This window comes from Myzus persicae, unplaced genomic scaffold (assembly GCF_001856785.1).
Source record: "Myzus persicae strain clone G006 unplaced genomic scaffold, MPER_G0061.0, whole genome shotgun sequence".
In the NCBI taxonomy this organism is placed as follows: domain Eukaryota; kingdom Metazoa; phylum Arthropoda; class Insecta; order Hemiptera; family Aphididae; genus Myzus; species Myzus persicae.
In genome coordinates this window covers 39681-59880 of record NW_019104073.1, presented here as the reverse complement: position 1 = coordinate 59880, position 20200 = coordinate 39681, and the positions used below count along the sequence as shown (strand labels likewise).

The following is a 20200-nucleotide window of genomic DNA, read 5'->3' as shown; positions in this document are numbered from 1 at the left end:
TATCTACACATATATAACCATGCTTATATTACTAATTATAACACTATACTATAATAATAAATTCGCTTTTTAGTAAACGAATTCGGTAATTTTATTTGTAATATAATAGGGCACTTTTTTCACAATATAGCAATTTAAAAAACTCATACTTATCATAGAACAGAATAATAGGTATACAATTTTTTGATTATAATTAAAAGTTTAATTTGATTTTTAACTATAACATAAATGAGCCATAAGTGAAGTGTTTACAGTTCTACGAAATTATGTAGATAAGTAGAAAATAATTGTTATATTTAAATTAAAAATTAAAACACTATTGAGTCATTGAGTTGGAACATAAATACTCTGTAGTAATATTATCATATATGTATAAATAATGCAGTTCACTAAAATGATAGAATCTTTAACTGTTTTAAAATAGTTGAATATATAATAACGTTTAGACAAGTACCTCTACCGGGAAGTTTTTAAACACAATATTTGTATGTTATTATTTACTACCTATATTCTATCAATTAAACTTATTTTTCAGCTCAATAACATAAAATATGGCCTAATAAAGAATTATGAGAAAAAAAATAAATTGTAACATACCTACTATCACAAAATATAAAATTACACACGATATTATAAGAAGGTATATTCTGTATTTGTTATTAAATTATTAATGTTTAATATTATCACATAATAGTTTGATAACTTATAAATGTATTATTCGTACAATTCTCGGCATTTGTCTTTCTAGGCACGCTTCGACTAAAATGGTCGAATAAAGTCAACAAAAATATGTAAGGGACATTAGGGAAAAGACATCAGAGAAATTCAGTCATCTTGATATAAGATCATATTATGTAGATTGTAACTAAAATGAGGAAATGTCTAAATCTACCGGCTTATAATTATAACTATACAGATCATAATCATTGCGTTTGAAAAATATTTCGCGGAGCTATGCACAGGGCCCAGTTGAAACTAAAAAGGCAACCTTTCGACCGTCCTCGGTGTGGGATATTGTCACATTGCATTCAGCGCTATATTATTGGGAGTGTTTACTATTTAAAGTAACAGTGAAACCGTCAATAATAGGATTCATTTGAGTTCCGTGCGTATAGGACACTTTGTATCATTATTGATTTAGGTTCTAGTCATTTTTGGTAAACGAAATAAAAAAAAACTATACAAGGAAATCAAACTGTTACGGTTCATTCAACATAATATCGTTGTGATTTCAACTAAATATATCCACTCGTGCAGTTGTAGTCGTGTTTAATCGTGTCCGGTAACATATTTTTTAACTGCAGTAACGTATCGCGTTGCGCGTTGACAGTCGTGTGTTCGTGAACGGAGAACAGGTCATAAACGCTTTTTATCAATAGTCTCCCGGGAGCGGTAAGTGCCCAGGCTAGAAAATGGTTTAATATTAAAAAAAATAAAACCAACCTCTGTAATGCTTTGAAATCCGAGTTGTAAAATACTCCCAAACAAAATAATCGGTAGGTATTCGTTAAATGTAATATCGCACAGAATATTTTCCATGTTTTCCAATCATTTAATAAAATAGTAAAACATGAAAAAAACCTTATTACAATATTATCTAATGTCGTTTTTGGAGAATCTAGTCCAACAAAACCGTTTACGTTAGCTATTGTATTTTGTCGTTATTATTCCAAAACCCTACAACTGCTATGTCGACTGTGATAGGTTCACACGTGTATACTGGTATATATAGGTGGGTAGGGTAGTGATGTAGATGTAGTAAAACTTGGCCTTTTTATTTTAATTTGCATAATGTAAAAAAATCGCATCGATACAGGAATGGTTATGTTGGTATATGAAAACAAATCACCAACAACAACTTCATATGATTACATATTATGCTCTACTATTTTCATTTCCCTATTTCCGGCACGATATGTAAAACAGCTTCGAACAATAGTAAATCAGTATGTTATTATTACGATCTAGCGAGATTACAGTTTACATACATTAAAATATTTATACATATAGTATCTGAAAACCAGGATTAAAACAATGCATAAAGATTTTAGTATTTTATTTTATTTTTTTGCATGATGATTATGATTCGGACAACCAGCAAAGAGTCTGGGCTATTTAAACATCAAAACTAATTAGTTTCAATATACATATATGGTCTACAAAATGTAAAGTGTAAGTGTACCAATGTTCGAATCGAAAATTCACAATTTGAATACAAATAGATGGTTTTTATATGTTTACTATTCTTAAACGTTTTACACATTTAATCAAGAACTAATATTTAAGAGTGTTCCATAGTATGTGTTTATTCCGTCTTACAAATTGTATAAGTTATTAATAATCCATTTAATCATGTTTGGTTTAATATTGGAGTAAACTGATCTATATCAAATTTAATAAGATTATTATTTAGGTCAATACGAAAGTTTTTTTATATTTTGAATTTGGAGCAAGTTCTCATATTTGATCATATTATAATAACAATACATTTTTATTGTGAAATTTTAAATACTCATTGATTGTTTCAAAATTTAAGTATCAAAATATCCTCGCTTGAAAACCTTGCAGAATTGGTACCTATTACCTTTAGTTTTATAATAAATCAATACATTCATATATTAAGAATAACAGGATTATGCTAAACGTAAATTTTTTTTTGTAGTGCGTTTGTTAGACGTAAACAAGTAACAACGCATGCATAATGTCATCTCGATAAGATAATACATATATGATATATATTATTTTACTTTGCAATATTAGGTACATTATATAATATTTCCGGGTAATTTCATATTAAATACAAATAAGATAATTTTAAATTAAAACAACGACCCCAAACAAATTGGAAATAAATATATATATTATATATATATTATAAAAGGTACAATAGGTACATATATATTATAACAACATCATACTTATATATTATATCATCTCATATATCATTATCATATAAATACTAACAAAAGGTAAAAATCACTATTATTTTAAATCTAAAAGTTGACAGATAGGTATAACATAAAACTGTATGTTGAACTTACCTACGTCATATGATAACTAAAATTTGATTTTTCTCAATTCATACAAAATGTAATTCTGAAAAATAATGTAAAAAAAAGTAAATTAGTAATTTCATAACATAAATAATATATAGGTATTCAAGACCATAGATATTCTACATAACATACATAATGTTTACAACACATAGATTTTTACTCGGTTATTAGATGTTATATTAATGTATAAGTACTTACATTTTATAATTATGGTTAAAAATTATTTTCTTTCGCAGATTGAATATTATTATAGTAGAAACAGATTTTATGAATAAATTTTAATTTTAATTCGTGACTTGAAGACTTTTATAAAAACCTAAATAAATTTAATAGAAATAAAGTCCCTAACGACTTGACTATTCTAAGACTTGAAGTTGAAATCTTTACGAGGTAGGTTTTAAACAATAGATTTTTTTAAATAAATTGAATAACTTTTAATAATGTTATTCATTTTTTTTTAATTGTAAAAAGAGTTTAATATTATGTTAAACTACATACTAATTATTTTATTATTTTTATTATTTTGTTTTTTTTTTCGTGCAGCACATAAACAGTTATAAATTAAAAACTAACAATAAATTATTAATATTTTAATATTTTAATATATAAAGGACTACGAAAGAAATTGAAAAAAATATTTGGAACAAACTAATACAGTATAATAATAACGGATACAATAATAGATTTAGCAAAATGTCACCTTACCCAGCGGTAACCAACTATAAGAGTACCTACATAACTAAATTGTTCCGCTATTTATCACACCTCATAGTTCATTTTTTCTTTTTCTGCTGTAATTATTTTTCCGAAATCTTTTATTAGATAATCTCACGTGTTCTAGTCGTTATCATTGATAGAGTTTACATGGAAATTTTGTTTAGGGGCTACACAAAAGATTTGTTACTGATATGAGCTTCATGAATTTATTTAAAAATGTTTTTAATAAACTAAACAGCCTAAAATCTGTTCATCTAAATGAAAGCAGGCGTAACATAAAGTTAAAAACACCAAACTAATCCTAACTATTTGTATTACCAGATTTTTATTTTACTCACACACCAAAAATCAGTCACACTTACCACTGACCCCATCGAATCGATTAAAATCCCCAATAGTTTAACAGTACCTATAGTGTATTACGTTGGATATACATAGGTAGATACTCGTATTATTATACTGCCAATAAGTGTACGAAAAAATAAATGATTTAGCAAATTTAAATATAGAAATATATTATTATTGCTATTCAAATAATTAAGGACTAAATATTACTTTTTTCAACAGTTATTAATATAGTTAATATGAAAATACCTAGATATATGTATATCACAGTAATACACTATTATAGTAACATATAATATGAATTATAATGTATAAGAGATGTGAAAAATGAATATTCATTAATACTTCCTACCCATTATTTTAAAAATAATATGCTATTAATTTTTAATTATAAATGTACCTACATTAATAATTAATATTTTAAATTCCATTTTATAAACATCTTGATAATTTGTATTCTTAAAGAAACTCTTAAACAGTATCTACTATCTACGTTTCGTATAGTTTTGTACTTTGAAATCCTAAATAAAATTAAGTAATTAAATTTAAATAGGTGTTGCAAAATAAAACCAAAATAAAGAGTGATTTATCTTTTCTTTTTTTCATCAGACAAAAATATAAATAATTCAATTTTTTAAAAATCTTCAAAGTCAGTCACAAGGTGTACTACAACGTCACACCCAAATACTTAAAGCTTAAATATATTGAGTACCTACATTAAATGACTGATTAAAAAATATACATATACATAATAAAAAGAATATTCAGCAAGGCATTTTGGAAAATATTGAACGGAATTTCTTTTTTTACAAACAAAGGATGTACAGTGACGACCACGTTAGTTAGATGAGAACATGCCACCCGTTTGTACAATATAAGAAATCGCGCGCGTGAACCTAGGCCGCCAATGGTCAGACGTGACGAATTGTTTATTCCATTATCGTGTCGAAATATACGAAAAAAAACCTTTGCACGGCGCAAACGCTATATACAGGTATATAAAGTAAAAATGGTATACGGAGTTTTTCAAGTAGGGGGGAGTTAACCTCCGATTTGTATAAACCGAGTCGTATCCATTGCGCGCGTGGAAACTTAAGTCATGAACGCAGATGAGGGTCTTTCTCCCGATGGTCACTGTCGTCGTATCCGGTCACAACCTTGAAGCGATCATTACATCTATATATCTTACCAACCGTGTCCAGATTGTCGTATAATATAGTGTTATTAAACGAACGTGCACATGATGACGTGATAGTGAACAATAATCGACAAGGAGGAGATTGACGACCGCTGCAATATTAATCCCGTATACAGCAGAGGTGTTAACAATTAACATAACTGTGACAACAAATTATGAAGATTATGATAGTAATAACAATAATATATAATTTAATAATATACTAATCCGATTTGATTGTGCATTTGTGCGTTCCGGAGAAGGAAGTAACTACTGCGGGAGGGGACCACAAAACCGCCGGTCGACATTGCCGTTGTAATGCTAAGTATATTTTATATGTATACATACGCGGGCCCATCACAAGGTCGTAATAATAAAATATAACGGCTACTAAAATGTTCGTATTTATATTGACACCTAGTTTTATATCTCAGGGAAAGTTCAACGGCTAAACGCCCTTTAAAAAAATCATATCACCCTCGATAATGTCGTGACTTTTTTTAACCCTGCGTATAACGTATTACCTATGTAAGTACTCAAATTATTTCTATAACTGTAAACAAAACTAAATGCGGTATAATAAAAACGGACACTAACTTGTAAAGAACTGTTTATTAGGTAGTGAAAGAGTGTGGCTTAGAATTGTAATTAAGTCCTGCACTTTATGTTTGGTAGTCCGCGTGGTAAGGTTAATGGTGTAGGTACCTACTGAGAATACCTATTATACATTTGTACAGAGTAACTTTTATTCAATCGACTAATATGTTCAAAAGATAAAAATACAAAATACTTTCAATATTTATGTTTAGCCATAGAGCTACATTCATATACGATGGAGTATACTTTAATAAAATGTGTTAAATACATTTAATATTATTAAAGCTTTAAACGTATATTAAAATTGTTTCAAAAGTGTAGAAAGGCCACTATTGCACGAATTATAGTTTCCTTGTTTGTAAAGTGATGTTATAGTCAAATAAAATTCCAAATACATCAGTTTTAATGGACATAAATTGTATTTAAGTGAAATAGACCTCAGCAAGTTAAATAATAGTCAAATTGGTCTCAACATGTAAATACATTCGTGAGTGTAATTAATATACCTAACTCGAGTTAAATTAAATTTATTTAATATAATTATAAAATAAACTATACGTATAATTATTGTCAAAAAAATAATCATGATATTGAATACTTAGATTAACATCATATTTTTATTTTGCTAAACTGTACCGTTTAATTATCATGGCTAATATAGCATCTTATAGATAACCATTACAGATTATATCAAGTTTAAGTTTAGATAAATTTACAGATGAAGGGTTCATATTGTCATAAATGTAAGTAGCATCATAAACTTGAAAAGTACGATATAAGTATACATGATAATTAATAGTACTATTTCGTTTTTAAAAAGAAACAAATTAACTGCACGCTAAAATAATTGATAGTTGTTAAATATACAACATAAATTAACAATATATATAAATGCATAGAACTACAAAATCGTCTAATTGATTTATAGTTCAAAAACTTAATTAAATACATTTTTATTTTTTTTTTTTTATAGTAAGATTAATTTTCAATAGTATTGTTGTTCGTAAAAACAATAATTAAAAAATGTATACGTTAATAACTCTGGTGATTTTGAGTTACAAAACTTGTTTCATAAATGTAAATTGGAAAGTGGACACACATATAATAATCTGTTATCCTTCGATAACAAACCAATATAAACTTGGTTTACTAGGTTATTTTGCACAAACATAATATGTATCTAGTATATACAATAGATTTATTACATAAGTATACTAAGTATAATAAATACCTACAAAAAATTAGGAATCTAGCAGAAGACACGGTTGGTAGTTATTCTTAATTTCTATGTGCTTCGCAATGTTTTACACATAAACTCAATTTAATAAGGAGTTACTATACAAGTATGTACGTAGGTTTACGTGTTATGTATATGTGTGACCCCAATTTCAGATAATATGTAAGATACAATGATGCTCCATTAGATCCGAATAACAACAACGACGACAACGACGATGATGACGAATTACGTGGGAAAGAACATTACATTGATGTTCGTGGGAGAAAAAAAATTATGCAATTTCAACGAAATATGGGAGCAAGGTTACATTGGGTCATTTGCTATGTAATGTTATGTTGAACAAATTGTGTTATAAAATTATGTTTACATATAAATTAAAATGCAGTTTTAATATGTAACTATATATAAACAAGATATATATTAATGTGAAAAGAAATAAAATGTACCTACCAAATGTAGTAAAGCCGCATTAGAGAGAATAAGCTTATTATATTGCGGAAGAGATATTTGTAGTTCATATTTAGGTACGTAAATATCTGCAATGGCTCAAAAAATGTAATACAGACCTTAAAATAATTTCAAAAAGATTATTGGTAATGATAAAAAAAAAAAAATTAAGAATAACGTTTGATATAAATAAAACAGAATAATTAAGTTAAGAATAAAAAATGCAACGGCTGAAATATCAAGTGTATAAATAATAATACAGAGCTATATCGGCAATCATCATATTAATTATAGTTTAATTTAAAATTAAAGAATAAAATGATTACAATTACTGCAATTTTTCAGTTATATGTATCGTTATTACATTAATTAGCATTGAGAGTTGGGATTTTAATTAAAATATCAATACATATAAATTTAAAATTATTACAGTTAACGAGAATTATTTAGTAGGTACCATATGACGTCTAACCAACATATCTATATTATATATGCAACTATTTTATACTAGCAATCATTATGGTACAATAGGTAATTAAATTACGATTTCATAATGGTAAATAAGGTTAATATATTGTTGGAAGAAAAATATGACTGTTAATGACACAATATCAGAGGTCAGGTCAGTGTATTTACTAATTATCAAATACGCGTACAGATACATTTATCTGAGACATTATACATCTGTTTTATTTACATGGTTATGTATTAATATAGGTTTATTATTCATCGAGCATATTAAAAATAATATATAAATACTATTATACTATTATACCAACTTACGAGAGGTTTTTTAGAACAGAGTGTAGTCACTCGTTAACCGTATTGCATAGACATATTACAATGCGTTAATATAAATCATATGGTGTTTATGATAATTCGAAAAATAAAACAATTTGTCACAAATAAATTTATATTACAGACTGATCATTTCTACTTTTCATTTAACAATCATTAAAATGTCGATTATTTCAAGTATTTTCAAGATATTTAATAAAGTGTTTTTTGAATGTTTATAAATGTAATAATTATTTCTTACTATTGCTACGAATGTACTATGTACATAATATTATACTTATCAATTATAGATTGTAGAGATGACAACAGAAATAAAAGTGGGGTATAGAGAGAAAAGTACGAAATATAAGTATTTTAATCATAATCAATAATATAGGCATTATACGTTATGTGATATAATCTCGATTATAATTTATAACCAACAAAAGGTTCCTAGTTTCGTACATCAGATAGATCGATATTCTAATAATCTTACGCGCAACCCGACGGCTATATACGACCGCGACCCGTCTACCTCAATAGTTCACTACGCGACAACTATGGCGGTCTCGGCGAGAAGGTTTATTATTAAGGAAGCCGGGTAGGAGTAGCTGAGAGAAAAGAGAGAGACACACGCAGCGAATAAGACAAATACGGATAGTGGATAACAAATACACGATATATTATACCCATGTAAATATAATGATAAAACGCTCATACACGCAATATACTCATTGTAATTCTTATACTAGTACAGTAGTACCTAGCCGCCACAGGAGTACAGTTGAAAACATTATATTATCATTATTCTCGTTATACATTTTTTCTTATATTATTTGATCTCGATTTACAGACGTCAAGCAACAAGAAAACCGGTACGACACGACGGATCCGTCAGTTTATTTGCCATTAATATTATTATTTTTCGTCCATTACACATCTGCACTCACCTCCGCCCGCCTATAACCTACCACAGTAATAACAAAACATTAAAAACCGTCTCGACGGACAGTAACTATACATCTTCGTACGTATACCATGGTACGTACACTGAGTGCACGCGTGGAGGACGTTGACTCAATGTGTGTGCATCCTACACGGTTCGCCGACGCATGTGGTCGGCCGGTCGCCGGTATATAGGATAATAATGGTTATGGTTAAGTCGTACGTGCGTGTGTGTGAGTGTGTGTGTGTGTGTGTGTGTGTGTGTGTGTGTGTGTGTGTGTGTGTGTGNTGTGTGTGTGTGTGTGTGTGTGTGTGTGTGTGTGTGTGTGTGTGTGTGTGTGTGTGTGTGTGTGTGTGTGTGTGTGTATGTGTATACACGTCTATACTACCTGAACCTGATACGATTTTCGCGGGTTCGTATACCTAGCGAACGAATTCGTTCACGTTCGAGAACGGACGATAGGTGCGAAATATGACGACAATGTTTTTTTTTGTACATATTATTTATCCTTTTAATATATATATATATTATTATGTCATATAAACTATACATTATGTTATATATACGATATACTTAATATCAACAAATTGTCCATCCTCTCAATGTACAAATGATAATTTGCTCAATTATTTGTTTGAAGAATTTATTTTGATAGCAACTTCGAAATATTATAAAATTAAAATATTTTACCATGGATATTTAGTACTTACACTACAATTTATAACAATTCCGAGTTTGACAGAGTCTGAAAAATTGCATATACCTATTTCTAAATTGCAAATAAATATACCTAGCAAAATATCAAAAAAGTATTGTTTAAAAAAGAAAAGAGTAATTAAATAACTGTATACGCTTATAAGAAAAAGCATTTCCGTTGAAGCGTTTTTTTCAATAAAATAAATAAATAAATACCTAGGTGGAAGTAAATAAACAGGTAGGGACCAATTTATTGTGATATCTGCGATATTTTAAAACCGCATAATATGATACATCGTGCCCAATATTTTTAAGCTGTTAAATTATTGTAATCTAAATGGATATTATCTTCTATAATAATTGCAATAAGAGTCAAGATCTGAGTTTGAAAAATAGTTTCTTACAATTTTCGAGTTAATATGTGCCCAATCCTAATACCTTCATACAATTTTAATGTTTATATTAAGACACATTAACTATATTATGTTTCATGTATAGTAAATAACGGGGTAAATAATATAATACATATAAGCAGATATTTAAAGCATATATTTAATATTTTATTCCAACAGAATTTTAAATATATTTAATAAATTGAATAATAATAATTAAATATTTTAATTTTAAATCTGGCAGATTATTACCTGAAATATATCAACTGCATATTTTGTATGGGAGTGTATCAATATAAACTTTGATGTAGTTATAAGATGTAAAAATTAAAAAGCGCTTTTGACCCCATTCACCTTAACATAACAGAGCTATATAGTATCGCATGCTGATATTATGTAAATGAAGGGCTTGTAAAAAGTTTTTTTAAACATTGATTATAAGGTAGTTAAAAGTATTTCACATGTAATTCAAAGATCTTACAAGTTTTAGTAAAATATTCTTGTGAAATGTAGACAAAAAATAAAGTAATAATCGACATGAAAAATAATAATAATAATTGTAAAAAATTTAATTATTACCAGAATTATTTTTTTTCTAGAAAAAAAAACCGAAAAAAAATTTCAAAGAGCTTTTAACTATAATTATAATTAATTTATCGGTTTTAAATGTTAATATTATAATATTATATGTCTGACGTCTGTATAGCAGTGTAGGTAAATGTGTTATTCCAAGTTTAAACTGACTATGACAAGAGAACAGCTTTTGTAGTGTTTCTGTGACATTGCAATCGTTTATTGAGAACAACAATATATGTACATATATGTATAATCAAATATATTATATATAATAATTTACTAATTTGAAATAATATTTGTCGACATTTACCTTGATGGCTTGCACCCTATGCCCATATTTAAATATTTTAGTTCAGTTATTGGGTGAATGTTTAAATGTTATTTAAATATATAATTGGTCTACAGTCTCAAACTAAGGGTAGCCAAAGCCAGGTCACTAATAAACAATAATACAGTAAAATACCAAGTGTCTCGACTAGATTCATTTAAACTATAGATACCGCCGATACATGTATTAAGAATAAAAACCAATTACTCAACTCAATATTTCATTGGTTTGAATAGCTGTATTCATCTATCAGTAGTAGGTACCTGGTACCTATACACTTTTTGGTTATTGTGCTCTTTGTACTAGGTAGTGTCATTTTTATTATTATTATGATAGTATCGTCTTCCCAGGGGCAATACTTTTTCTAAAATATATTCTCGCACCGCTTTTGCTGCGTATAAAGAATAATTTCATCCTTCGTTGACCTCAATGTCATCCCGCCGGCTTCGGCGCACATCGAATATAATCATAAAACTAAAGGTAAGACCACAAAAATAAAATATAAAAGATATAAATAAAAAGAATTTTTAACATTATCTTCTTTATTTTTATTTATAACTATATTGTTTTATTTCTCATTATTGAAATGTATGTTCAGATTATTATCATTACTCAATACCTAATTAAATCATATAAGTATGTGTCTATATACTATATTTTGGCATTGAGTAATAAATTCTCCGCTTTGATCTACATAATATGTATGTATATGGATAAAATATAATTAGATACCTGTGGCATTATGAAATTCTAATGTTATTTGGTCCGGGAGTATTTTAATAGAAATATATATCATCTACTGAAGTGTATAAAATCTCTGGAAATCTCAGGAGAATACGATTTAGTTCCATGGTATATTGGCAAGACATATGTACCTATGCTATATAAAGAGTTTATCATACAACAAAAGTTATAATGGATTAACAAAGCGTCAAAGCCTAAAAAGTATAAAATACGTTAACATACAAGACAACATAGAATATTAGGTACAACAGAGAAAACTGTGAAACAAAAACTTTTTTTCTTACATAAAGTACATCAGGAACTTTGCTTATATTTTAGAAACGTTTACAAATACTTATTCAAAATAATTTAGGTACATATAAATAGGTGTATATAGCTGTATAGCGCAAAATAAATCTTATAATAAACTTATTAACTTTTAAGCCTCTGCTCAAAGTAATCGAACTCCATACCCACTTTTCCATTCCCCTCTGGAACCTCTGCACAACCAATTATTTTTAAATCGCATTTATAACCTGTATGATAAGCATGCCAGTGACGATCTGTGGTTTTTCTATTTAATACAAATATTATAACAAATTGTCATAATTAAAGTAGGTAGTGATATTAATGTTATACTCACATATCAAAATACTGGCAAAGAATTTATTTGCTCCAAAAGTGTCAGGATTCGCCAACCGTCCCCCACGTCATAAACGATGCCGGTTTTTATCCAAATGACAAACACTACTCCCGCGTGGCTCAATTACAATGTAAATAATAATCTTAAGTAAAAAGGTTATCTTTATGACAGCTCAACGTTTTTGGATAGTTGAGACTTGATAATATATACATTTCTCAACTGTACATAATATGCTGCAAGTTCAGTAAAAGAATTGTTTGTTGTTTACAAAGTATAGATATTATTACTACAATATTTTTTTAAAAAACAAAATAATTTTACATTGTACAATACATTATGAGAAATTGACCGTAACAATAAACGTGTGAAATAATCTAAATTAACGATATTAATTATTTTAAACGCGTTGTACAATTGTCGATTAATTATGAGGAAAGTGAAAATTGCCTCTAACAACATTTGTGTTAGGGTCTAAAAAAAGGGATTGATATAGCTAAGGACATTCACGTGTTGAGAAAAACGTCTTTTAATCGATTACGAGCAACCATAATAAGAGGACGTCTGGAAAGATCGTTTTAAAGAAGAACTACTTGACACAATGTTATCAATCAGTAGCCGGTCGCCGTCGAGCCGAATTGATTATATAAAACTTGTAACTCGTCTGCGATGCGAGTTTTCCGAAGCGCAAACAACTTTGACGGACACTCTAATCGTTTTTCTGTTACAACCTCCACTCAACTCATCGACATCTGTCGATAACTCACGTTCCTGAAATTTCCATCTTAGTAAAACAATGAGTATGCGAGTCAACAAATCCAACTTGTTTCTTTTAAATTTAAACTCGTACAAAACATTTGTAATGCGGCAATGCATAAAAAGTGATATGAAATAAGCTTAATAAAGAGTCAGATAAATTATGTTTAATAATATAAGGAGCACTAAACACAAGGCATTAGAAATACACTAAAAATGACACATTTTGAATTCCATCAAAAGAAATAGAATATTAATAATAACTTTAAATAATTGGTTGGTACTATAACTAAAAAAATTATTTTATTTTAATGGTAATTTTGATTGTAGGTACCTATAAATCAAAATTACCATTATAGCTCATGAGACAAAAAATTACGAAATTGTAGCTACATTACATAACAATGAATAGTTTAGTGTCTACTATTACTAAGACGGCCGACATAGAAACACGGTATCATAAAACATAATATATGAGTGAACATTTCTGCAGCTCATTCGGTCAAAATAAAATCTTAATCAAAATTTGATGTTGAAAAAATATATTTGTATTCAAATCTGCAACCAAAAATTTACATTGCTGTATTGATAGATATAGCGATAAGGAGCAGCCTATGGATATCACCATATATTAGAACACAGATAAAAAGAAAGAATATTAATTTTGGAGATCTGCTTGGTGATAAAGATTTTAAATGGTGAAACAAAATAAGAAAATAAAATCCAACAGTCAATAAAAATGACTTGGACCTAGGTACCTATATAATACTGTTCATTGAACTGTATAATGAGCACATAACAGGACCATTTAAACACAATCCATATAACTTCAGAACATAATGAATGTATTAAAAGTTGTACAAAAATATAAATACAAATAGTAATCATAACCAAGTATAACACAATAACTCTGATAGTATAACTTTGATAACAGAAATATTATTACAAAATTCATTGGCATATAAAAGCACTTTTGATGGCCATTTTTGTTTGCGTTCGTTTGGAATATTGCATCCATTAAAAACAGTGTGCGCTTTTTATGAGGTGCGAAAGACCTCTATAGTTTAATTTAATCAGCTCAGCCACGAACAAACAGACTACAATATGTATTTTACAAGAAGCAGGTGGGCCAAAGCTACCATTAGAGAACAAATGTCATTTATATATCAGCTTTTTATACATATATATTATATATGTGTAAAAATAATAATATTGCAACGCTAGAAGAGTAATAATGATCATAAATGGGTTGTTGTTGACGTATAATTGAGTTTCTCGGCTCATGCTAAAAGAAGAATAAAACCCAGACTAAACGAATTGTGTACTTAGGATTGAGTTTTTATGAAAAATAGAATATACAATATTAATTGTAAAAAACCAAAACAAAATAAATAGGTATACTACTATAGTTAGTAGGAACCCACATCCACATCATTCTCAAGAATCTTACCATAATACATGATACGTCAACACTTATTACGATTATATATACTCTGAATATTGTTTGAAACAGAAAGACATTTTGAGTTTATTGGATAATAGTTATTAAATGCACCACTCAGGGTATTAACAAACAATTGTCAGTTTCTTTGTATACTTTCACTAATTCCAATAGTTAGGGTAGAGTATTTACGAGTTTGAAGTGCCCATGTAGTATAAAATTCGTGTTAAAAGATTTTTAGAATTAAACTACCTAGTATTATTTTATTTTTTTATAAATTCTATAAATTTATAAAATAAATAATATTAGAGCCTACCTAACTATCCAGTTAGTTAATTATGTTAACATACAAATTACAATAATCATAATTATAAAATAGTAGGTAATATAATCTACTATATTCTGCTTAAACTTGCAGTCTTAGCATGAATGTATAGATTTATACGACTTTTAATGAATTCTGCTACTTTTCTCACGCCCGTCACTGTGCACTGTGTAGGTACATGCATTATGCCTATAACACTTAATTAATATTATATGTTTATTTATAACCTCGTTTATAACTTAAGTGACAAAAATCATCGAACTAAATATGTGTTATTACTTATTACTTATTAAAACCTAAATACGAATATATGATATGTATGGAATATGGATATACAATGTACATATTTAGGGAATATAAATTATAACTATATAAGCTAGGTCTTTCATCTTTGTGTTTGTACGTACAAAGTTATAAAATATACCTACATTTTTTTTAAATTGTTGGATTATTTCGGGGATTATTTTGTAACCAGTAGGCTTCAGTACGATATAACTTAAAACAATATGAAAAAACATTACCAAGACTAGAGTGAAGACACGTGGCTTCAATTCCAATTCTTTCCTAGTAAATTAAATTACACGCAAACAACTTTATCTCAAACTTTATTTATATTTAAGTAATAACTAATAAATATGTATTTTGTGTTACGGAAACCTATAGGTACTTGACATATTATGGTCGATAATAATATATTTACAATGCCCAATTATTCACAGCTATAAAAAAAAAAACATTATGGCATAATATATACATTGCTTACCTATACTTCAAATTTTAATAGTATACCTACTAACATATCGGATCATAATAATAAAATAATAATATTATAGGTACAAATGTAATAAACAATTATAATAGATTTTGTTGCTGGTAGGTACTATAGGTAGCTAAATATTAGAATTTTGGATAACTAAGTAAGTAGAGGTTAGTCATTTTTTAATTATAGTCTAGCTTCATAAAAATAATATAACAATAAAGTTACCTATTCATTTTTAGCCAAAATGTATACAGTATATCGTAGTATATGTATCTTTAATAAATAATTTAAAGCCCAAGCAAGGTACCTACTACCTACTACCTTCCTTTATTTTTACTTATTTTTAAATTTTAATCCTTTGTAATATTTTTAAGTGAAATAGGTAGGAACTAGTCTAGGACCTCCTATAGAGGTTAGGTTAGGCCTTACCTTAAGTAAACGGGATATTGATGTATGTACTATACATTTAAACGTCATAATTAGCTTGAACTAGGTATAAGTATTAAAGTTACTTTACTTACTGTAGGTACTCACATTTATAATAAACTATTTTAAATGAAATCAAATATCTATTAAAATGTTTTATTATGTTACTTAATGTAGGTACCTATACCAAAACTTTACATCATTATATTTTTTGAAAAACTTCTGTTTTTTTAATATATGTTTGACCTCGTTTGTTTAATATTGACGTTTACATAAAAAGTTAATCACTTATCAGTTATCAGTAATCAGACATACAGACACACAATCATAAAGGTGACTCAAATAAATTAACCTACATACTGAGACACCGTTATGGGAAGACACTTGTTAATACAATTGACACTTAGTACAATTAATGATTATTTATACATTGAATTATATTTATGCATTTTACTCGTCATATTTAGAAAATGATGTGCATGTAATTGATTAATTACAGTAGGTACCTATTGGCTACTATTATATTTTCCTCAGATCATTTGCAGCAAGAATTTAGAATCCACCAATAATTTAAAATGTAACTTAGATAAACCCAATAAAACAATTTAATTTTTAAGAACTTAAACTAATAATTTAATTTAAGTGTCAAATTACGACTTACCTAATTTATTTTAAATACCATGCGATCAAATAATAATGATCCAAGACCATATTTACCGGGTAACGAATAATCATTGTGTTATCAAATAGTATGGTTTATCATTTAAAATCAGAGCTGCTGCGTTAAGTAGAAAATTTTTTTTAAAAAATAATTTAGTTTATTTCTGTATTTTATTTATTTTATTTAATATAGGTACTTTATAGGTATTTACCAACTACTTGATTACTAAAAAACCTTTGGAACTAAGTTTATTTTAATATTTTTAAGGTACTATTGTTACAACTAAAATGTATAGGTATCTTCTTAGGTACCACTTGGCATTTGAATATTACATAGATACTTATAATTTTTTTTTGTTCACCCTGTAGGTATCTATTATCTAGAGCGACTAAAACCTAGTATACGTAATAATTGATAAGCTCTATTAAAAACCCACTATAGACAGTCATTTTATGTCAACATATTTTATTTAATATACATCATACAATTATGATAATTGCATATTTTCCTATTAACGCGACTCTAGAAATCGATGATACAATGTATGGTTTGTTTCCACGAAATGTTGTTGAACCTTATCGTATATGGCTTCTAAATACGAATTGTTATTCCTTATTTTAGAAAAATAACAGATACACAGAATTTTATAATTCACAATAATAAAATATACTGACACATTACAATTTTATTTGAACATAGAGCATTAATTTTAGGGCATTAATTTTGATAGCCATCGTGGTAATAAATAATACAAATATTGAAAAATATTATGTTCATGTTTATATTAAAAAATGAAATTCACATTAATTTAAACTTTAAATATATGTAAAATTAATTTATTCACTTAATAAATAAACAGATAGGTTAGGTAAACTTATCAAAAAAACGTATTTCAAGAAGTTCGATTTGAAAATATAATTAACTGTAAGACGTTATTATAATATTAAAAGGAGTTTAATATAATGCGTAAAATATTTAGTTCCGATTTTTACCGTCAATTTTTATCGATGAAAAGTTTCATGATTTAATAGAATATATTTTAGACGTCAAAAATAAATTAGTTGCCTATCTAATTTACGTAATTAAATAATGCAAGTAAATAGGCAAAAGTACACATATCACTACTTACAACATTCTGTGTTGTTTTGATAATAACTACACTGTTTTACCTTTTTGTACACAACTTTAATATTATCAAAGAATGACGATAAAATTATAGTAATAGGCAGGTAACTCTTATACCTACCAACATAAAATTATATTTTTTCCAAATTGTATGTTACTATAAGGTACCTATAATTATAACTTGTATGATTTATGATTCATAACGTTTTATTTAAATTATCAGGGAACATTCGTCGTTGAAAAATTAATCGACTTACATTTAAAGCGCAGAAATGTTGCGTGCCTCAGATAATTATTAAATCGAGATAACGGTGAAATCAGTTGTTGTCGTATAACTACGAACAAACTTCATTTTCACCAATTAATTCAAATGTATAGGTCCTTTCGTATAATAGTTACACGACTTCAACGAGTACCTACTTGCGTTACGAGATAATAAAATAAATTGTACCACTACCTACCGTTGATTTTTAAAACATCCAACCACATTAAAAAATTATAATATCATAAGATGAGACAAAATTAATTTCCTGGAAAACGAGAAGGCGATACAAATAAAATAAATAATTTAATATTAAATAGATCGATACAAAACAGTTCATCGTTCCGATTTTGGCGTCAAATATAATAATAATAATAATATGGTGATTTCCGATTAGCATAACGGCCATGGGGAGGGAAGGGATGAATTGAAAGGTCGTGGAGATGACAATAATCAACCGTAAATTTATTATCTTAACTTGAGTATTATTTTATAATAATTTGTATGTCATAGGTACTCACTGCCAAAAGTTCGCAGAGGGTTTTCTGTCGTTCGCCGGCACTTATTCTTAACGGACAGTCGTTGGGTACGGAAAGTGAAATATAACAAAAAACCCGGCGATGGAATTAGAAAAAAAAAACCAAAACTCCCGATCGAGAAAAACGAAACGATTTTGTACACAGCCGGCTAATGGCGACGGCGATAACACGATCGACGGACAAGACCAGACGGTCGACGGACGTGAACTGGTCGCGCGACGCGGGCGAATAAAATCGGACGGGGATAGAAACAAGAAAAAAATATTATAATGGAAATCGCGCGCGCTCCTCGGCAGCGGTGGCACACCGACCAAAGACTGACGGACGGGACGGCGGCGGCGTGGCGACGGCAATGCCACCTATCGCCGGCACCCAGTAACTGTTCCCTACGACCGCGTCTTCTTGGGACCACGTTATGTTGTTATTTATTATTTTTCTGTTGGTTATTAATTATTATTATTGTTATTAACCCAACCAAAACTCTTCTATGGCAATCGGTCGAATTTTTTTCCTCGACCTCCTCTGCACCACCCATAGACATATTACTCTATGGCACCACCGGGTACGAATCCCGATTGTTTACTCGATAACATTATCTGTAGTTATTATTTATATTTTACACTATAATAATTATTTTATTACTTATATTATTATCTAATGCCATAAGATTATTTTTAACATATTTTAATTTTTATATAGTATGTAGATAGAAGTACAATACCTACTACGAATGTTTCCGTGGCTGATTTAAACAATACGTATCATTGTCTCAGGTCGTGTGCAACAAGTAATCGCGAGATGATAATAATATTATTTTAAAATCCAAGCCCGTGAGATAAATGACAGGACTTTTAAGGACCCTTATCCGTGCCTCATCTTAACCTTATCCGTGCTTCATCCGTGCCCTTATCAATGTCACTCGCACAGTCACACATCACACCTGATGCCCTTCCAGTGTTTCAGTATAGTCGTCTAAAAATGACTAAATTCAGAGTACATTGTTGTTTTATTTGTTGTCATTGGCCAGAATAATTTATATTTTTATTTATGTTGCATATTGCAATCAATTTTCGTTCACCAACTATTAGTTATTTCCAAGTGAAATTCGTTTTGGAATTGTATCGATTTGGTTTTTTTTGTTGTTGAAAATTACAAATTATACTGTGAGTTTTTTGTACATTTTTATTTATTTAATAAATACGCCTGCAGGGGCTGACATTTAATAAAATATATTCTATAACGAATAGA

At 28.3% G+C, this 20200-nt stretch overlaps 1 long non-coding RNA gene across 1 annotated transcript; it reads right to left on the bottom strand.

The window, feature by feature from the left end:
* Positions 1 to 3038: 3038 nt before the first annotated feature.
* On the bottom strand, positions 3039 to 19284 carry LOC111038364. The gene is made up of 2 exons (XR_002604977.1): positions 18935 to 19284; positions 3039 to 3096 (listed from the first exon to the last, which is right to left on the bottom strand). It is a non-coding gene; the product is annotated as an uncharacterized LOC111038364 (long non-coding RNA).
* Positions 19285 to 20200: the final 916 nt, after the last annotated feature.